The sequence below is a fragment of the Cavia porcellus genome, unplaced genomic scaffold (genome assembly GCF_034190915.1).
Source record: "Cavia porcellus strain 051 isolate PalLab524CR breed Dunkin Hartley unplaced genomic scaffold, mCavPor4.1 scaffold_12, whole genome shotgun sequence".
In the NCBI taxonomy this organism is placed as follows: domain Eukaryota; kingdom Metazoa; phylum Chordata; class Mammalia; order Rodentia; family Caviidae; genus Cavia; species Cavia porcellus.
Window position 1 is genome coordinate 54,644,408 of NW_026947495.1, and position 23,423 is coordinate 54,667,830.

Genomic DNA, 23,423 nt, shown 5'->3' on the forward strand with positions numbered 1-23,423 from the left:
ATGTATAACTTACACTGTCTTACTATGACTGATCTTATTTGAAACTGGTTTGTTAGATCACTGTTTTGTATTGGCTGATTTTATTTGAATCTGTTATGATTGACAGTATCAAATCTGAGAGTATACCGTGAAGATGACAAGATTTACTAGGATGCCTACTCTGGTTTAACTATTACCTGCTTTTGATGTCTTATGTCTCCAATGTTTTGTTTTTTATTAGTATTGTTATGTACTGCTATGTTGAATTACATTATGCCTAATGATATAAATAATTCTATTGCAGATAACAAGAGACATCATAGTAACTATTGTAATTCACCTTGTATTGTGGTTTTATATGACTTTTTCGTTTCATGTTTTTCTAGGAATTTGTGTTATTTTGTCTTGATTTGTTTTATTTTTCCTCTAATACAGAAAGGATAGATATACATGTAGAGACCCATGCGTGCATAGAACTTCTAAACAACTTATGAGAACTGATTATATAATGCATGATGAAACGAACAAATTCTTTGAAGAAAAAGAGACACTACAGTACTCAGTGCTGATTCCGTAGCGTGATGATGTATGTGAAATTCAGCAATACTATTCTTCTTTGTTCAGAGTGATTTTAGTCTGTTTTATTTTTTTTTTTTAATTTCAACATACGTAAAGATATGTACAGCTATTTTGAAGAGAATGAGAGACACTATGACAGCCATTGTTGACTTCCTTATTGTCTGGTCTTGAAGACCTAAAATGCCTTTATCATCCTGTTTGGATCAGTTTTATCCTATGTTGTTTTGTATGAATTCATTGTATGTGAAGATATGGACAACTATTTGGAAGAAAACAAGAGACAATATGATATATCGTGAAGATCTTCAGCTGCTTGCTTTGAAATCTGTGTCTCTTACATGGCTTTTTAAAGTTCTGTTTTGTTGTGTTTAATTTTTATCCTCTTTAAAACAAAATTTAAAAAATTCAAATGCTCATTTTTTTGAGCAGATATGATATTTTATCTCAATTAATCTTTTCTTTTTCATGTATAAAACAACCAGTTTTAAAATGGAAAGCACAGCAAAGTTTCATAAAGCAAAGGGCTAGATCAGGTCAACTCTCAGGTTCTGTTCAAGAACCATTTCCTTTCAGTATTTTGTATTTTTCTCTTTCAGAATAAATGCTCTTAAAAGCAATTTAGGGAGCAGTTTAGATATGGGATATTCAACTGATATTTCTTGGCCAGTAGACTTTATTGAAGTTTCTTTATCTTTGAAATGAATTAGTCAGTTTGTCTCAGGAGGTGCTGGTGAGAAAGCAGAGGCCTGTTTGGGAGAAAAGAAACAACTGACATCATGGTCTTGAGAAAGTATTTCCTCCCTAGGGAATAAAATAACAGAAAATATTTTATCCATGGGAGATCATTTCTAAAAGGAAATGAGATAATATTTCAGCTTATCTTAAATATTTCAAGTGACCCAAGTTCTAAAGGGAATAATTTGTGTAATAGTCCCTATCCTGCAATTCCTGCCATTGGAAAAAAAAATAATGTGAAGTTTGCTTAATGTTTTCTTGATATTTACATGTCTGTTTTACCTACCTTGTCCTTCTCCAGTGGGCATTCTTTAGAAAACTGTGAATAGTTTCACTTTAAAAAGATTCTTTAATTAGTAACTTGCAGACTGACAGTTATTGTTGATCCAACAGAACAAAATATTTGCAAGTCATATATTTGATAAGAGTATACATATTTCATAGGACTCATAAAAATTAACAATAAGGAGTCAAATATCCAAAATTTAAAAACAAGCAGAGAGTTAGAGGTAGACTTTTGTCCAAAAAAAGATACACGTGCAAACAATAAACATATCCAAAATATTCTGTATCATATTCCCAACAGAAACGCAAATCAAAAGCTCAATGAAATATTGCTTCAAACACATTAGAATCATTATGAAGAAAAAGACATAGAAAATATCAGAAGATGTAGAGAAACTGGGGCCCTCATATACTGCTGGTAGGAATGTAAACTGGTACAGACATTTTGGAAAACATGTTGGCAATTTTCTTCTCATGCAGATTCATAATGTGAGTCAGTATTTGCATTCCTAAGTATATATTACCAAGATAAATGAAAAGATACATTTGTACAGAGTTGTATGGTAGCATTCATAGCAGCAGTATTCACATCAGCCAAAAAGTGGAAACTACCCACATGTCCATTAACTGATCAGTTAAAAAACAAAATGGGATGTCTAGACAATGGAATTATCAGGAAATTGGAAATAATAAAACACTAATTTTGCTATAAAATACACAAGGCTCAGAAATATTATGCTATCAAAAGAAGTAAGTCATAAAATATAATATAAAGCATAGTTTCATTTATATGAAACAAAGACAAACAAGGACGAAGGTAAAGTTTGGCTGCCGAGGGCTCAGGGGAAATGGAGAGTGACTACACGCGGACATTCGGTTTTTTCCAGTCTGGTGGAAATGTTTAAAATGAGCTTGTAATGATAGTTCCACAACATTATAAATATACTAAAAAGGATTGAACTATTAAAAATAACTAATGTCACAATGATAATCATATAACTAATCATGATTTAATTGCCTTATTTTTGAATCAGAATGTCTTGACCTTTTAAAATTGTTACTTTTCTAAAGGATTTCAAGGTTTGACAGTTTTATAAAAATAATTACAGCATTTGATGGATAAATATATATTTAATGTTCTATTTTGAAAGCTTACTAATTACTCGATATTATGTGGGGCATTATAATAGAAAACTTTTTCTTCCACAATTTAATTTGGAATAATCACTCTTTTTTTATCTGCTAACCACATCACTAAATTTGCATTAAGAAATTAATACATAGAAATAGGAAACGTCTGGTGTTATGATTAGTAATTCTGAGGTTTGAAGATGATGTGTAATACATTCAGAGTCTCAAAGAAGTAATGATCTATTTTTCAATTTGTAAATACTTGTTGTCTTATTATAATGCAAGACTGTATATTGGTCTTCATCCTGCTTTTTGGCAGGGAACTCCCAGTAATTTCATGCTAATTGCGATTGGAGCATATTTCATCATAGTTTTTGGTCTTCAACTCGGTTTCTGGCATAAGATCTCCTATAATCCCTGGAAACTCTAGAGTGTTGAGAGTATCTTTTGGTATGCTACAAATCTTGACTAGTGGCTGCAAAGACCCTAGATAGCATATCAGGAACTAAAAGACTAAGGCAAAATTAGAAGAGTAGCTTTCAGCCTTACCTTCTATCTCGAGGAAAGGAAGAGAGGCTGAAAATTGTGCTAAAAACCAGGGTCTGTGATCTAACCAACCATGCCTGTGTAATACAACCATAAAAATACTAGACAGTGGGATTCAGTAAACTGCTCTTCCCCATATTTTGCCACATGCATATTTATCTTGGCTATTACAAGGCTATTACAAGGCTGTGTGAATTGTGCTAATAAATTATTGAATCTAATGAGGTGGTGGCTTATGGGTCCTAGTTTATAGCTGGTCACTCAGAAGTACTAAGGCCTGGGGCTCGCAGTTGATGTCTTAAGTGGGGCAGTCCTACAGGAACCCTTAACTCATGAGGTCTGAAGGTGACTCCAAATAGGGTAAGAATTGAATTGTGGAGCATTTACCTGATATTTGAGAACTGGTCATAAAAAGAGTGCAAAAGTATTATTTTAAAAGTAGTAATAAATAGCTTATATTTTTACTTAGACTGTCAGTACTTAAGAATACATACCTTGGCATTCCTAGTCTTACGTCTTGACTATATATATATATATATATATATATATATATATATATATATGTTATATGAGTAAATGAACAAAGAAATGAATGAAAAAATTATTTCTTGCTCTGCCAAACTTTCTGACTATTCTACTCAAAAGCTCAATACTAATGTAATGGGTAAATGAATATCATTGATGCAATGTCTACTCGTGTGTATGGAATTACTAACTAGTTTATATATTCATCATAAATATAATAGGAAATAGTAGGTTTACTATGCTTACAAATAATTTTGATAGTCTTGATGACATTAAACTTAATATGTAAACTAGTCAATTCTTTTACGGGTTAAGAAGCTTTTGGCTTCAACATGGTATAAACTAAGAAATTCCAGAGCAAGAAGAGACTTCAGTGTTAGTTTTAGTGGTGGCTCAGTAAATTTACCAAACATGTATATGGTGTTCCTTTCTCTAGTCCACCACCAGAATTTTTGACTGACCAAATGGCTGCAGCAGCTGAAGGGTGTCAGGCTTAGAGGCAGCATTCATAAGAAGAGGCCAATCTTTTGCCTCTTGTGGCTTTTTCTCAGGTGCAAAGTGTTTTTCTAGAAGCCCTGTGGCAGACGTTCCTCATATTTCATTAATTAGTATGAGGTCAAGGGCCCAATGCTAATCCAATCTTTGGCAAGTGCAGTAGGATCGTCCTTGAACAAACCAGCCCACCACAGAACTGAGTGAGATCCTTTTTTTCTGACTCTTGAAAATACCTGCAACGGTGGCACCTGCACAGATTTACAGTTCTATCAGGAAGAGAGAAGTAAGCGCTATTAATGCCACTACCATAATTAGGAAAATAAACCAATTTTAACAGGTCATTTCAAGTGACCTTGAAAATAACATTACTTTAGAAGCTTTAAAGTACTAGATATAGATCATCCTTTGGAAATTAGACATATACACCATCATCATTTCTAAAGGCTATAAATGACTATATTTTATGATAAAATGGTAATTAAAATAAGTTTCAATACAAGAGACATTATGATAGCTATTATTAATTTCCTATTGTCTGGTTTTGAAGACTGGTAAGGCCCTCACTCTTCGGTTTTGATTGCTTTTGTACTATTTTGTTTTGTATTAACTTATTGTGTGTGAAGGTATGAACAACTACTTCAAAGAAAACAACAGATATTATGGTAGCCACTGTTGACTTCCTGTTGTCTTGGCTTGAAGTCCTGTGTTATTTGTGTTGTTTTACTCTGTTCTGTTTTGTTTTGCTTTGCTTTGTTTTATTCTTTTTAAAATAAAAATTCAAAATAAAAAATATTGCAATATCTATCCTTTTGGCATATAATGTGACTTTTGGATCTCATGGAGAAGATTAATGGTACTGTTTCTTACCTAACAGTGGACTTATAACTACACATATTTGAGGAATAAAAGAGAGCTTTAATACTGTCACAACTTCCTTAACTCCCTTCCAGATCTCACACTATTCAATATATTCATCAATAATATATTGGATATTTTAAATCCCTTAAAAACTCTGTATTGTGAAGTCTAATGAGTTATTTACTGTTGGAAAGTGGTAGATCAACCAGAAATAGTATGATACAATTGTTTTTGAGCAGTAACTTACTGTTAATAGATGCGGTTTTTTGGTCTTTATTTGCAAATGTGGAAAACAGTTGGCACAATTAATAAATTAGCCCCAAAGCTTGGGCAAATGGAAATAGGAGGAGAAAGTGAACAAAAGTAGTGAGCTAATTCCCTTGTGAAAGTTTTACTCCCAGCAAAAACCAGGAAAGAAAACCCAAGATGCAGAGAAATAGCCACTGCACCAAACCATGTATATGAATGGCTTCTGTGTATTGAAGTATTAGTGGATTGTATCTTCTTGCATGAGCTATAAAGATGTCATTAGGGTTCTGTTTCTTTGTCAAAAAAAAACTTCCCTTTGTTGTGTAAGCAACAAGCAATCTCGTACTATAGATAAGAATGTAAAATACCTGTCATTTTTAACATGCAAAGTTTTTCTCAAAACAAATGTCCCACCCAGGAAGAAACAGAATTTCCATACTCAAAGAATAATTGAATAAGTTCTAAAAATCTATGGTGAAATAATATGCTGGTATTGAGACTATATTTTTGAGTTATGTCTAATGACATGAAAAATGGCCGACATAACACATCATACAAAATCGAAAACACTATAATCTCATTATTCAAAAAAGACCAATGTTGTAGAGCAAAATATCAAAATATTAAAAGCAATATTTATTGGTATAAAAAATTCAATTGACTGTGAGAAATGAATAGTATTTTATTCTGTATGGTTTTATATATGTTCTAAATATTTTACGATAGGCTGGACATAGTGGAACACGCAGTAATCTCAGCACTCTGGAGACTGAGGCAGGAGGATCACTATGAGTTTGAGACTAAGCTGTGCTACATAATAAGTTCAAGGCCAGCCTGTGTTACATAGTAACCCTGTCTCAAAAAGAAAAACTAATTATGATGACTATATATTTTGTAAATATGAAATGGTATTATGTAATTATTTTAAAAAATTAGACTCAAGCAAAAACCAAAATATTTCTCAAAATGATTAAAGACATAAATGAATTCTCAGTGAATCAAGTCATGAGGTATAAAGGTAGTAACAATTTGAAAAGCAGTCAGAATTACTTTGAAAACAGTGAGCAACTGCAATGTTCTTGAGTTCCATAAGTAGTTTGAATTTGTATAGCAAAATAAAATAATTATAAAAATTATTATTTGCTACTCGATAATTTTACAAAAATACTATTTGCAAATATATATTTAAGGTATAGAATTAGTGGGCATGTAAGGTACTGTAAAAGTTTCCAACTCATTTTTGTTTACCAAACTTCCACTGGGTATTTATACACTCAAAACTAAACTAGGCAATGATGATGATGTTTAGTCACATCAGATAATGTACTGCACCAGGCTGCAAAAAAAGATACAGCATAACACAGGGAGAAATAGCACAATAAGAGGCTGTTAGTGCTGTGATAGAAGTTAGTACTGGGGATGGGCACAGCTCAAAAGGGAAATGATTCATGCCTAGGATAAGAGGAGGTCATGGGTTTTTAAGCAGACAAAGAAGCAGTAGCAAAGACTGAGATAGAAACAGCTTCAGATGTTCACAAAAATGCATTTAATTCTGCAGGATCAATGCTAGGATACAGAGGCCAAAAGTGAGATATAAACCTAGAAACCTCACGGAAGTCAGGCATTTGAAGAACTGGGCTTTTCGTTAAGGACATAACCACCATGTTAAACAGTGGAGATTTAATGTGCGTGCTAGCACACTCACAGGTAGGAATGTGGAGGCCAGATTCTAACTGGGTCCAGGTGACCAGGGGAAATTTAGACAAGACCAAAGTTCTCAGATTTTTCCAGATGAGGGAGATGAGATCCAAAGAAGAGTATTAGAGCATGTATTTTTTAAACTTACTTTTACTAAAACTTACTGAAGTAAATTAATATGCACAGCTCATAGTAAAACAACAACAAACTTACTCATATAGTAGGACAAATGTTTTCTCTAGCATAACTTCAAAAGATTCAATTATACATGTGTTACAATAATCCCCACTTACACATGTCTACAATACAGTATATATTAATGTAATTTAGAATATGATAAAGTGTCAAGTTAATCTTGGCGATATTGCAAACTTTGGATTCGAAGACTCTCTATTATTATTACCTATTATTTGAGGTTTTGGAGATTAAGTTTAGGACCTCATGCATGAGAAGAGAATACTCTACCATCAAGCTGCACCTCCACCCTCTGCATGTGGCACTCTTCATTAATTGGCTCCCTGAAGAGCAAGTAGTACCAAAACAAGACAGACATCGAACCAAATGTTTTGGGTAGAAAACACAGTGAGTCAGGAGGCAAGTGACACAAATTCTAGTTTGTGTATCAACTACCAAACGAAAGGGCAAGTTCTGGGACAACATTTTTACATCACAATGCGTTAAGTACGAAATTTGAGGAGTTTCAAAAAAGTTGAATGTGAAGGTACAACTATTAACATGATTGGAGAGCCTAAAAGTTTTCAGTTTTGTTATATTAGAAATTAAAATAAAAATATCAATAAATTTATAAGTACAATAAAAATAAATAACATCTTAACAAAATAAATTTGAAGTGAGAAACAACCTATTTCTAAAGAAAAAATATTTAATGACATGAGTATCACAATTGTATAGATTTATACACCGCTAAAATCTGGTTTAATATAGATTTTTTTTTTTTGGTTTGTTTATTTGCTTTGCTTTTTTTTTTTTTTTTGGTACCAGAGATTGAACTCACAACCTTGCACTTGCCAGGCAGGCACTTATACCAAGAAGGATGCCTTACTAACTTCCCAGATGAATTTTAAGCCAATCAGTTGACACTCCACCATCAAAAATGCAGAAGTAGCTGTACTTCTGTGTGGGTCATAAAGTCATGACCTTGGGGTCTTATCTGGTCCCTGTCTCCCTCCTCAGGGATACTGTTCTCTTTCTCTGCTTCTTGGTCACCACGAACTAAGCATCTTTGTCCCACCCCACCCTCTGCCATGGTCTTCCTGACTATAGCCTGTTCCTGACCATGTACTGAATCCCCTGAACTCATGAGCTAATTCTTAAATTAGAGGGTCAGGTACTGTGTCCCAGCACAGGAAACAGAGTAATGGGGGATTCAGCCCATTATAATTTGTATTTGAGTGAAAAATATAAAGAAAATCTTAGCTCACATAGTCAATCGGGATACTTTAATAGCCTTTTCACACACTTATATTTCTTTTTGATGACCCATAAAAACTAGACAGGTAAATTCTGAAAGCAAATCAACAAACATGCTGTATCTTTCTAACAAATCCATTGGCTTATCTTTAACATGAATGATCATGTGTTATGTGTCATATGTGATTGGCACTATCATCTGTGGAATTGATTGATTGAGTGATGTAGAACTTCAAAATGTTGACACGTTTTACTATTTATCTGTAAATATCCATAACTAGTCACATCAGAAAATCTTTTAAGTTTTGAGAAGCTATTGAGTTCATGGTGGAAGATACAAATTTTCCAAAACTCAAATTCTTTCTTGAACCATCAAATTTTGTCTTTCATAGCTAATGTTGTCAGTATTTTTCTTGAAATGACAGACCTATTTCATTGATTTTTCAAAAAATTTCCCCATATCTATCATTTAATAATAAAAATTTGTCTGAGGCATTTTTTCAAATAAAGAGTGTTCCATGAAAATGCATCTAATTTACCTTATGACTCAAGTCAAACATTTATTCAAGAAAATTGTTACCATTCTCTGTTGTGGGCCAGATATTCTTGATCATTTCAGTACATAATATACTGAAAATATACATATTTGAGGCTCTAGATTAAACCAAATTAATTTTTGCTGCTTTGTTGAAGATATTTCTTTAGGAAAATTGGCTTTTAATTTTATTTGTTGTTTGTTTTTATTTACTTACTTTTTTCTGAAAATAAATGGTAGTGAAGATTCTAACTACTGATACAGTTTAGTGCCATCAGTGCAAAAAAGAGTTTCAGTTATTTTTGCACCATAACTGTAAATGGCAATACACTGGAAAAAGCTAAATCACGTTTTGAACTATTATGAAAATAGCTTTTATCTCATAGATACCCTGAAAGTTCTCAAGGGAATACGAAGAAGTCTTGCGAGCCAGCCTGAAAATAATGACTGAATTCCCTTTAAGAAGTTTTCTATCTTTTGGCTTACATTTCATATCCATCAAAGACCATTAACACATTGAGAACACAATCATGAAAATGTTTTTACATATCCCATTAAGTGGAAAGGGTGCTTGAAAAGAAGAGCATGTAGAAATAGAGGGTAAAATAAAAAGTCTAGGAATGAAGAGAGAGAGAGAGAGAGAGAGAGAGAGAGAGAGAGAATAAACAGTACCACAGATTTTTTCCCCAGAGAATAAAGATCTGAGGTTCTATTCTTTGCTATCAGCGGGTTTTATGGGGAAGAACACTCTTGTATTTTCTTTTTTGTTGCTTTCTGATTTCTGTTCGCTGCTTATCTATGCTCAAACTTCCCTTTGGAAATTCTTCAAAAGGCATTCACTGACTACAGGTTGTTCTCCATTTTTCCCTTTCTCAAGATATTGGTGTTCAATCTTCCAGACTACACAAATAACCTGAAATCTGAAACGCAAGTCCAGGTTACTCTGAAATTCTGGTATTCTACACCCAAACCGATCTGTTGCTCCTGGATTTTGTACCAGCATACTGACTATGTCACCCAAAATACCACCGGCCTTGCTTAATGGCATATCACATTCCAAGGGAATCACAAAACTGCTGCCTGGTAGCATTTGTCAAGTCTCAAAGTGACTCTTTCCAGGATTTTCAAATCCAATGAATTTCTTAGATTGAAATCTTTATGTGTAAAATTAATTGGATTTTCCCATTGTATCATTAGATAATTGGAAACCCCAACCTCTGTTTTCATTATTCAATTGTCTTTAACATCTAAATTTTTCTTTAAAATGAGCTAGATGTTATTATCAAAGATACGCTATTAATAACTGATTCTTTCTCACATAGATTCCTTCCCCTTAACTCCTGAATGAAAAAATCAAATGCAACATATCCTCTGGCTCAAATCTATATAATACTCACCCTCTTGTTGTCATTCCATTTAAGAATCTCATAACTTAATTTTGCCAATTTGATTCTAAGTAGTTTAAAAATGTACGTGCACACTCTGTCAGTATATACAGGTGCTGTTTGCTTATATTTTAACACTAATCTTACTGTATTAGGTCAATTTTTACTAAAACAGTCCTTTGCAAATGATAGATCTTCCATAAGTATAAGACACATTTCTATAATTTTTTCTTAATGCTAAAGAGAGATATGTAATTACCTTAGAAAACAATTTTCACAACACCACTTATTTGATGTTTAAAATCTAATTTTATAGTAGACTACTGCTCCCGATTTTATTTTTTAGTTATAAAAATTTCAGACTATTGTTTTTAGTGGATAAGGTTTGTGGACTAATTAATATACTAATATAAATATATTCAAGCATTCTACTGCTTTCTCAATATCTTATAAAATTTACTGCTTTGATCAAAATGAGTTTTATACAAAATAGCTTATCCAATTCCATATTTCAAAAATGTACGGTAACATTTATCCTAATTTTAAGATGTTGCACAGTAATTTGAAAGCCGCTTTACAACTAAAGTAAAGCATCTGAAAAACTAAATACTGACAATACTATTTCATACTTTCCTTGTGTCTGATCATAAACATTTTTAACTTTTTTTTAAAAGAACAAATAGCATGTGATAGTTTGGTTTTTATTTAAACATTTTTTTTTTTTACCTTGTGTATGCAGACCTTTTTAAATGTTCATTTCATTTAGCTGAAACATTTTTTCTAAGTAAGAAATAGTTTGATGGAAATGGTGGGTACTGAATCTAACATACTGTTAACTAAGTTATCAAATGTGTGGTCCAAGTTGACCAATCAGATGTCAAGTTTCTGGGTTTTTACAATTAAACATGAATGCTGAAAAAAAATCCGCCCAAGACTGAAAAGCGTCCCACTGAGTCACTTTAGGAGATAACAGCACCTTATAAAAGCCAGCATAATTTCAACATCTGGCCTTTGTACTCTCACAACTTTCTTTGCTTTTCTTACTTTGCAGACTAGAGCTTAGTTATCCCTCAATTCTCTGAGCTGTAGTGTCTTTCCATGACATGACTTTTAAAATCAAATTAACTTCATTCACTTTTATTTATGGAAACACTCTCAATTATTTTTTTATTTTATAAAGTTTACTTTTCATTGTTGTGTCCCTTTTTGTTACTTTTATTTTGGAACAAGTAAGAGCCTGATTCTTTTCCTAGGGTCATGGATATAAACATAGATATCAATATAGAAATTTTTAAGGCAGGCTAAGCAATGGTTTCTGACATATGATACCAAAGGCCCAGATGACAAAGAAAATAAAAAATGAAGTCTATGATTGACAATACTTCATCAGAGTTACAACTAAGGTAGTAGGTAAAGCACCAACAAAGAAACAGGCAATCCAAAAGGGGAAGGATGGCAACAAACTAAAAAGTAAGATCTATCTAAGTTAAAAGGCAGGGCATTCCCCTTCCCTTACAGCACAGCATCTGCAAGTAACTGACAGGGAGGGAGAGCAAGCAGTCCTGGAATACATAAATGTAGATCCTTAGAATGTTCATTACTCGAAGGAATAAAAATGTAAGAACAAAAGTTTTAACATATGAAAATCTAAAAGCTGATCTTTCTGTCTTACTGAATGAATTTGAAGTCATATTCACATTCATTCACTTCCAAACCATCTCCACAAGAGGAGACCTAAACACTGGCTTCCATATTTGTTGCCTCTTCATGTCTCACAAGTTCTCAGTTTAGTCATTTCAGAGGGCAAGTGCTTAGGTGAGAGAAGGACCAGAGCAGAGGGATGGGACCAGGGATGTGGCGCAAATGCTACAGCTCACCTGCTAGTGTTTGTGCTTGTGCTCAGCCATTTACCTGACTGTTTGAGTGGCAAGTGGGAAGTCCTGCTGTGCCTTGGTCTCCTTGTTTGCAATCTTAACACAGCAACTACCTCTTGGGATTCAATGACATAATATTTACAAAGCACATCTTAGAAAAGTGGCTGGCATGATGTAAATGCTGCATGGCTTTGGGAATGAAATGTATTAATTCATGGGGCATGCACAAAGGAAAAAATTTGGAAAAGCATAACTTGTAAAGATTAGGATTTTTTCTTTTGGACAAACTCACTGAGAATAAGTACATTCTTTGTCCCTCTCCAAAATCAATGAAATAGAAACTCAGCTGTAAATTGCTTAATTGGCTAATCATAATTTCAAAAGGATCACTTCATCCAACACTGTCCCACAGTCTTTGAGAATGACCAAGACAGGCCCCTTAATTGTTGATTTTCTCTACCCCTGCCCCCTTCCAAGACAACTGAGAGACAGCAGGTCTTGAGCGCTTGGCAAGTACAGAGAGGAATTAGTGGTAGGCATCAGCTTTCCACACTGCCAGGAGGAAGTAGCACCTTATGCAGGAACCTGGCTCACTTTTGGAAGGATGATTTCACATGTCCAGCTCATACCAGCACAAGCCGTAGGAGCTGCCTGACCTGTTATGTCCTAGAAACAACATGTGGCAGGCTCCTGATTTCCATTTATTGTCAATAATATCTAGAAAATGTACTCTAAAGTACACCTCTAAATCTCTGGGCTTCCAGACATACCCTCTGCATAGGAGCTGGAGCATTTCTTACTAGATCCCTTGGTGGATGCCTGAGGTTTTAGTCCCCTGATGACAAAGTTTTGTTTCGGTTTCCAGTCTGCCCACTGCCCCTGATGTCTCTAGGTGGGAAAGCAGAACCTGGCTGGTATTCCCAGCACCTTCTTGCATATTGTATAACTAATTAGACCTTCAATTGTGCCTCCTCACCCCGGATAGATGGAGAAACCTCCCTGCCCTGTCTTAAAGGGAAATTGCTGTAATAAATGAGTCTCCAGATAGCAAATTTCCCAGCAAGGACATGTATATGGACACTTTTAGAACTGACTGCAAAAGCCAACCAGTTTAAGCATTCTGGATTATCCATGTAGCAAATATATATGGAAATGACCACCTCTCCCAAAAACTTTGAGGGGAGAGGGGGAAAAAGTCACACATATGAGTTGCTCTGAGTTTAGTGAAAACTAATTGTATAGCTGGTTGCATGTGACATAACCAGCCATTGTGCTCTGTTCTAGTGGTTTATAAGGTTACCTCACCCTCTTCACAAAATTGGTTCCCGTAAATCTCTGTGGCCATCCATTCCTGTCTACACATTATGTTCCTAAAATAGACACCATCTAAAATTCCCTTCAAGGAGCTTTGTGGAGGAAGGCCTAAACTGCAATATTCGTCCTAAGAAAAGAGAAACGCTTTCTGGCAATTATAAAAGCAACCACCAGGAAGGGGAGTTTTAAGGAGTTTTTCCACCCCATAGTTATTCTACTTCTGAAATGCACATCTCAGGAAAGCAAGGTGTCAGACGCCTGCCAAGGCAACAAATGGTGAAACCCCAAGAATTGCAGCAAAGAGGAAAGGTAAACTACCTCCTGCTCCGGGCAGGAGGAACGGAAACAGGAAACACTAACCTCAGCATGGAATTTTCCTGTTCCTGTTTGACATCCTCTTGGGATGATTTAAAGTGCTTTCTGGAGAAATACGTTTTTGCTACTACACTAGCGCACCATAAATACCATGCAAATCTGCAAATCTATAGGAAAAGAAACTACGTTTTATAGCCATGATAGCAACAGCAGTTAGCAATTTACAAGTTTGCAATTGTACCTCAAATATTTAGTCACATGCATATATAGACAGAAACATACCACACATGTGTCACTTCATGGGACACATGAAAAAGCACGTAAGCCACTCTTGGAGTGATTTGTTAAAGTGAATGACAACAGACAGGAAGTGACAAAGAAATACACAAAATTAGTAGAAGAAATACATGGCAAGAAGAGCGATCTTCAAACATGTACCTCAAACAGATAAGAGAGAGGAAATTCATGATAACAAACACATGTGAAAAAACCTCACATCCACCCAGAAATAGTTCTTGTGCTCTTTGGGAAAGCAAGACAGTTCACACCAGGAACCCAGCAGCATCTGCAGTATCATTGCTGATTGTGACCTCTGCCTAATTAAAAGTAAGTCAGTCTTTCCTTTTTGCCATTACATGGAATAAAGGACTCTTCCTATGTCCCATAAGTTCCTGTGCACGTGTGGCTCAATTTGAGTTAGGGGGAAAGTCATTGTCGCCTCCCACTCATGGCAGGTGGCATTTCTTCTCAGCAGCCCAGCCTCTGCCCTAGGAAGCTACTCCTGCAGTGCTAGGCTTTGGCAGCAGGCAGGCTGTCTTCTTCTTTCCTGTGGAGTTAAAACTGAGATCTAATTTTTGCACCATCCTTAGGAACAATATGACCTCTATTTAGAGGCAGCTAGTCAGCTCCAAAGCACCAGTAACAGAAGGGGCTTCAAAGGAGGCCTTGAATAGGATGAGGGAAAGCAAAGATAAGATCTGGCCAGATTCCAAGTTATTTCAGGCCAAAGAATCTCATCTTGTATCGAAATGCTGAACTGCAAACAAACCCCATTTCAGTTCATGGAAGGTTGAGAGAGGAAGGGGGAGGGGGAAGGAAGGAGGAGGGGAAGAGAAGAGAGGGAGGAGGGAGAGAGTTGGTCCGAATTCACCTACAAAAATGGACTTCCTGCTCTACCCAAATTGTATTTCCACCAGCTCTTTCTCCAAAAGAATAACAGGAATGAATACATCTAACATCACAGTGAAACAATTAGATGGCTTACCTGATGAAAAAGAAGATCACCCATCTGCAGTGAGGAAGTGCATCTCCCAGAGACAAGCCGATTAACAATGTGCCTTCAGTTGCAATTGTTCAGATTCCTTGCAAAAGGTGACCAAGTATTGACAAGGGCTGCAGTCTCCCTGGGGCAGAACACACACACACACACACCCACACACACATACAAACACACAAGCACACATGCACACATGCACCAGAGACCTCTGCAGTATCCTCTCTGCTTCACCCTCCTCACTCTGTGGTACCTAATACAAATCAGCAAATAGCTTGTTTAAAAAAAAAAAAAAAAAATAGCGGAGGCCCCTTACATTACAGTGCCATCTAGTGGTCGAAGGTTAAATACTTTCCACTGTTTCCTTTCCCTTTTGCTCTATTGGCTCTCTCTCTCTCTCTCTCTCTCTCTCTCTCTCTCTCTCTCTCTCTCTCTCTCTCTCTCTCTCTCTCTCTCTCTCTCTCTCCTTGTCTCTCTTTTCAACTTGATTCTCTTTCCTTCTTAATTGTTCTATATTGACACTAATGACTCAAACATGAAAAAGTTTAAGTCTAATTTAAAGTTACTTTTGTTTGGAAATGTTACTTTATTCTTATTATAAATCACATTTACCTTTACAAATTACATAATTCATTAATGTTTTAATTTCTCTTTATTTTTCATCAGGATAAAATTGAATCACCCTTTGTTATAGATTTATGTCTTTATTACAGGTATCTACCTAAGAATGTTTCCCATATTTGTAGTAGTAAATTCTGTGCTATACTGAACAGTCCGGAGTGAACATGTGTGAGTTTTACTTCAACACTAACAAGTGAGCATTTGTATTGCCACTAAACTTTTCTCCGGAAATTTGCGTATTTCACATCTTCAGGTGTGATCTGAGATGAAACAACATCTCATCACTCTAGTTTTATTCTATAGTTTTACTATCTTTAACCACAATATATTTAGTCACCTTGTGGATATGACCTAAAGCTCAATTATAATAATATGCTTTAATAAATGAATGTACGTTTTGAATCCAGTAAGACATTGATAAAATTAAAAATGTCATGTACCTGAGGTTTTGCTAAGACAATAGGGGTCCATGCTATACTCTTATAACTTTTGGATTGGGACCAGTGCTTTCTACATTATGTATTGTATTTTAAAACTGAGTTGGTAGGGCTGGGGATTTAACTCAGTGGCATAAGTGCCTGCCTTGGAAGCAGGCAGTCGTGAGTTCAATCCGTGGTACCGATAAAAAGGAAAAAGACAAAAAAAAAAAAAAATTGAATTGGCCTTTATGTTTGGTCACCATAAATTTTAATTAATTATGTGTAGGTTAGTTATTTTTCAGTAAGTATTTCACCTTGGTTGTTTTTCTTTTGATATCTACTACATTTATTGAAAACTGTCATTGCATGATTTAACATTTATTACACATCATCTTCACTATTTAGCTTTCTATTCCTTATTCTAGGATGATAAGATAGATTCTACAAATATTAAAATTATTCTCATTCTGCAATTGAGTATTGAGGCTTTATGAATCGTACTGAGATATATTCAAAACCACAGATTTCATAAAACTATGCCCTCAATCTCAAAATTCATTGTTCTTTGCAACATAACTAAAAGTCTATCTTTGTTTCTCTGTTCTAGAAACATAGGGATTTAATTATTATGTCTATATTCACAGAACATTTATTAGTCCTTAATAATGGGTTTATATTCCAATTTCATGTGTCCATCTATAAAGAAAGAAATTTACTCGTCAGTTTCCTGTTCAAGCTCAAAAGCCCTATACTTTCACAAAAGCCAATCAGGATACCATGAACACATTAATTTGAAGTCATTCAGTGTCTGAGAAATGATATTGCTCATTCTCTGGTACAATCAGTACAATTTTGAAAGAAGCTGGAAAGTCAAGGGACCAACATTTGGTAAAAAATTACCAGAATTTTAGAGATGAAAAGGGAGTGGGAAATATTTGAACTGGCAGAATATATTATTTTTAATTATACGGTTAACATATTCCATATGTTACTTGGCACAAAAATAAGAACATCCTGAACAACATACTTTAATGTCTTCTATTTACATATAATATAGCTTAATATTTTTGCATGTATGCTCTTAATAGTCCTACAAACAACCTTCCTTTCTTCATTTTGAGAGATGAACCGACTCCTTGAATACAGAGGACTGGACCAGGTAAAGATGTCTTCTTGGCTGCCCCAGTCAAAATAACTACTATATCTGACTTTGGCCATTGTGGGGTAAACTTCTGTCACTAGCTAGACTTAGGATCAAAGGGGACCAGGGTGTGGAGAGAAAGAAGTCATATAAGTATGGAAAAAAGAAGGAGTGATAAAAGACAGGATATAGCAATGTCTCTGGGTTCCCAATGGCTTTTCTCTTTCCAACTCTGGCTCACAGAAGATCTAGCTACTTCCCTGATGTGTAGTTCCATTATTCACCCAAATAAATCCAGTGTTTGCTCTACTGAATTTTGTGTCTATTGCTCTGTGGAGTATTATGCAGTTCTCTCATGGTGGTAAAGCTGTAGATACTTCAGGCTATCAAAGTTCTGTTCATATTCTGGGTGTCTGACACTTCATTTATTCACCATTGAAACATCACCCTATGCCAAGTACTTTTTCAGGTACGTAAGTCACACCAGTGAATGAATCATATCAAAACCTTTCCTTCATGGAATTTACATTGGTACAACAGTCCAATGGAAAGGTACACTGCATTCAAGATTCATACCACCCTGCTTTTGACCTCTACATCTTTATTCATGACCTTCACTTCCCAGCCTTTCACCCATCTGTACATGCCAAGCTCTATCAGTGCTTTAAATGTTTCAGTCAAATGTCCCTGCTTCTTTAATGTTTTTCCTATTTTCTCAGTAGGTTACAATCTTTTTCTGTTAATTATGAGACAATTTTATGTTTTCTCTTGGATTATAGTCATTTGGTAAGTTAAAAGCACTGAGCATAAAGAAAATAAGTGGCTCTTCTTGTACAGAGTCTGAGAAAAGGCCAACATCCACCCTTCGCACAACGTGTTCTTTTAATAACTAGTACACCACTCTTCACATGGACGTGCCATTCATCAGGGCTTAAGCAGATTCACAATATTGGCAACTCAAGTATTCCTCATTATGAAGCCCTGGCATAAAGGCAAAACATAATAACTTTATTAAATGCAGGTAGCCTATATTTAAAGTTACATATTGTTAAAATTGGCAGAAGAATTTAAAATGAAACTTTTTCATTGCTACTTTACCTATTACTCTTTTTTATTTATTTAAAGAAAGAAAGAAATAGAAAAGAAGCATAGAATAATACAGAATTCAACAAAAAATTAACATTAATGAATCTCTAGTTGATACATTACATATTGTCTTCTTAGAAATAATTGTTCAAGTTACAAAATCAAAGCATAAAAAGTGGATAGACAGACATTGACACTGCAAATTATTACTCTTGTTGCATTTGATCTTGTCCTTAGAATATTATGCACATGTCTTATTCACCTCTGAAATTATAAACTCTCTGGGGATGAGCTGTACATTGTATTTATGTTTGTATGGTTGCTTAGTTAACTGACATATAATTTTATCTCTTTTTCACTAATGCTTCAAAAAATAAAAGATAGTTTTCTTTCTCTTCTCCTATCTTTAAAGTTGGGCATTCTAGTAGACACTGTAATCTTGTCTCAACTTGTATCTTTTCATCTGTCAGTTTTAAAACATACAGGACAATCTCTATCATGATTAGGAACACCAGAAAGCTTAAGAATTAGTATGATTATCATCTAGATATTCTTTAGTATAATGTTAATATAATGCTAATGTTATCACAAACATTCTTCTGGTGTCCATCTCATTGTACTTCTGAAATTTTTATTTAGCTGCTATTATGGTTAGTATTGATTGTCAACTAGATTAGTTAGAGAGATGTCCAGCTTAGAAAAGCGCATCTTTGAATGTGTCTGGGTGAGTCACAGGGACCTGACTTCGGAACTATGTCTGGTCTCTGGCCTCTCCCTCCCTGGTTATTTCTTGGCTACCATAAGATGATCAGCTTTCATCTACCTGCATGCAGCCATGTTTCTGCATTGGAGCTGGATGACTGTCCACTGAATCTCTGAAACTATTCAAATTGTGCATGTCAGGTCCAGTATTTCATCCCAGCAATGGAAACCTGACCGATGCAGCTGTTTTATCATTTATTCAACATGTTCATGGCTTCAAGGAGAAAGGAAATACCCTTGAGTTTTGGCGTAAATTTTTCAAAAGTAATGAGGAAGTCATTTCATTTTGTTCTCCAGATATTTTGCTCAGAGTTAAAAGTAACATTTGAGTTTTAAGGCAGAAAATGTTTCTGGAATCCTCTATAATTCATTTAGGAATCTGTGTTTACTGAGTGATCAGAGACTGGTGTACTCTCCACTCCTGCAGATGGGGACAGCGCACTAATGGGTAGACGAGGGAAACCTGAGGGTGTTCCAGAGGAGATGCTGTTCACGCCACACAAACTGCATGGCAGCAGGCCTCGTGACAGTTTGGTCAGTGATTACTACACGAGTCCAGAATTTGAACCCAGACTGTGCGATTCTAAATCTACATGATGCTGGTATGATTATCTGAATCCAAATCCTGGCCCTTCCCATTTGATTAAATTTAGGACTGTTGTCATTCTACAGTGACAATAACTTACTACTGCTAAGGTTTACTTTGGCAGATGTTAGTTTCCAAGTTTTTTGTAAATACACAGCATTCTGCAAATATATACTACTGATGCTTTTATTTTATGGAAAAATGTATGCATACATTCCTTTCAGGTGCCACTGTTTTACAAACATAAACTACTTATTAATCAAAGATAATTAATTTATAGCATTACTTTTGAAATTAATTCATCCTTCAGAAAAACAGCTGAAAAATATTTTGAAATGTACTTAGTGTTAGAAAAATAAGTTCAGAAACTGTCATGAAAAATCACTTGTCTCAAGTCAATTTGTTTGACCCTGAGTTTATTATCTATCTATCCATTTGTTTATTTATCTATTTATTTAATTTTTGGCACTGGGATTGAACATATGACCTTGCACTTGCCAGGCAGATGTGCTACTGAGCTATAATCCCTGGCTCTGTTCATAAATTTAAAGTAACAACTTCTTAATATTAAATTTTCCCTACTGGCTTCAGAGTATCATATATATGTACTAAAGTTGTGATTTGAAACTGTGAAATAGTCTTTATATACAACAATTGAAAAAATCTACATTTTCTTCCAAACATGATAGACAAACTTTGGAGGGGTTTCCTTTTCCTCAGCTGGAAATTACTGAACCAAAATTATAGGTGAATGATTTTTTATTCATAGATTATTAATTTTAAAACATTTGCAACAAATATAAATCATTAAATTTGTGGGTTTCTGCTCATTTAACTTAAAATCTGAAGTGTTTATATAATCTATTTGCTTGCAGGCATATAATTGTTTATATTTTTATATAAATTTCTATAAAATTATTGAAATTACTCCTCATTCCTCTCTCTCTCTGTTTCTCTGTCTCTCTCTCTGTCTTTATGTCTCTCCCTAGTAAAAAAAGATTCAAAGGAGTAAAGTCTTTTTTTCTACCTTACAATGGAGTAAAGTGAGAGAGAAGGAAGGGAGGAGGGAATCATGATAGAAATTCTGCAGTCCTAGGCATGGAGTGTAAGAACTGCCTTTAACATGTACAGATGTTCCTGTCTAGGAATGCACTTACTTCTTATTGGAAGATTCACTAAAATTTTTTTTTCAGTGGCACAGGTAACTAACTATGCGTTGGTGAGGAAATAATAGTATTCTCACACCAAAGAGAGTTTTTGTGGACAAGACAAAATAATACATGAACCTGATCTCCCAAAGAAGACTCAACTATATAAGTGCAAAGCATCTGATGAAATCAGTATTGTGTTATTTTAAAATAAGTACTAAATTAAAAAATTTCTTCTCACTCCATAGAATATTGCCTTTCCCCTATTATAGCAAAGTCTAAGGAACATCTAAAATTTGTTTTCATGTTCTCTCAAAACTTTCAACTTTCAATCATTTATTATTTGGAAATCTTATTTTAGTTTGGCCTTTTCTTCTTCAGATATTGTGTAAGAGTACATTAATTTAGTGAAGATGGCACAAAAATATATTTTTATATTCAATCCCTGATACAAAAAAAGTGAAAAATGTATTTTTATGACAAAACACTTTTTGAGTCAAAGTAGGAAGCTTCACATTTTCACTACTTTGTTTCTTTCATTCATCTGCATAGAGGACTTTCTTCTTTGGCCATAACCTGCCTCCTCTCTACCTGTGCATCTCCTCGCTGCCTGACATTATGTTACAACCTCTGAAAGCAAGAACTATGCCCATTTATTGTCCATCAAGCATATTCTGAGTGTCTGGGGGAATTACTAACGATGAATCGATGACAGCTGCTGAGTACTCATGAACAAAAATTCCAGCGTGAAATGTCCACAAAATCTAGGATATATAGCTGCAAATCCAACATTAAAACAATGTCAGTTAGTTTCGATCGTTACCGTTGCTTTCGGGAAAGGTGTTTGCTAATTACTGATGAGCTGTGAAACTGGAAAGTTCTCAGAGCCCATCCAGATAAAGACTTTAGTTTTGGTTAGGAGAAAAATAAAGTCAAGGGAGGAAATATGACTCACCCAAGGTCACATAGGTAGTTTTGCACCACAAAAGTCCATTCAAGTTTTTCCACAATTCAACTATGATGGAAATTAATATCGAGCAGGTGCATCAGCACATAAGCAGCAAAGTAAAAGTGAGTGAAGTATTTTTGGATTCACCACAATTGATTTTCACTCCTGTCTTGAAAAAGAGATGAATCTGATGGGGGATATGATTACAATTGCTGTCGTAAAAGGTGATGCACTAACCGGCAGTAATTTTAACAAAGAATAAGGGAAATGACCATCATTCAGTTTAGCTCCACACACCATTCTTGTCCCCAGTTTTACCAAAGCCCCTTTATTTTGAGTACACTGTCAAGTCTATGTGGTGCAGAATCACCCCCTGTATCAAGAAAGTCTTGGAAATGTTTTAATTGATGTCAACATGTCTTGGCTATAAGCTTTTCCTTCACTGATTATTTTTTTTTAAATCACATTTATTTTAAAATATATTAGTAAATTTTCTATATTACTAAATTTGAAATACATTAGTGAATATATTAGTAAGTCTTACTTACTACTATATTCTTCTTAAATATTAACCAACACAGTTCCCAAGTCTGAGGGCAGGAGTACTAGGTATGAAAGTAGAACATCAACAGTTTTCAGAAAGTCCCAAAGAGAGCCCCAGGAAACATCCAGAGACCAGATGATCTTGAAGTTCTATAATTTCATTGAAAATCTAATGACAACCTAAGAATAATTTTGTGTTTATGCTAATAAATCATACTAATCTAAATAAATAAATATAATGTTTCACATGCCTGAGGTTTATATTTTCCTTTAGATAGACCAAAGCTTTAGAAATATTTGGCTCCTGAGGGAAAAAGTCACAGTATTTAAGACAGTGTACCCAGACCAACTGCCACAAGAGTACAAAGAGAAAAAAGAAGCACAAAATCAAATAAACAAAATGAATGAACAAGAGTGACCTAAGTTACTAGGCTGGTTCTATTCTGCATTTATGTGTCTTCTTCCTTATGTTCTTAAGTCAAGTAAACATAATCCTTGACTTTTACTTGATTGGCGTTATTCATCACTCTCTCTCTGTTTTGCTAAGATGAATCAGATAAAGCTATTACTAAGAAAAATATGACAGATCACATATTGGAATTCAAATACTAATTTTCTATTTTAATGTATCTTTGTTTTTTGTTAGTATATGTTTGCAGTACATAATGTTTACACATTTCCTGTGTGGAATTGGTGCATGTATGTAAGATGCCTTTATTCTTTTTTTCATCATCCTTCCCTTTCCTCTCTCACTCTTCCTCCCTCCTTCCTCCATCCCTTGATCACCTTCCCACTTGAGAATGGTCCATCTCCTACTTTCTATTATCTATCTTTTATTTTGCTCTTTACTTACTCTTTTCTCATATAAAAGAAGCTATGCAATATTTAAGATAGTATGACTGATATATTTCACTTAGCACCCTGGCCTCAAAGTTCATCCATTTTCCTTCAAATGACTTGT

General features: G+C 34.7%; 1 protein-coding gene across 7 annotated transcripts in view; it reads right to left on the bottom strand.

The window, feature by feature from the left end:
- Scn1a (sodium voltage-gated channel alpha subunit 1) overlaps positions 1-23,423 on the bottom strand; it is a 140,983-nt gene that overhangs the window by 103,044 nt on the left and 14,516 nt on the right. For 6 of the 7 annotated variants that reach the window (XM_063259202.1, XM_063259200.1, XM_063259198.1 and 3 more), the window contains exon 1: positions 15,199-15,480. The exons of the other annotated variant lie outside the window; for it this stretch is intronic. The gene's annotated coding sequence lies outside the window, so the exon portion shown is untranslated. Of the gene's footprint in view, positions 1-15,198; positions 15,481-23,423 lie in introns of those variants that run through there. 7 annotated transcript variants of the gene reach the window in all.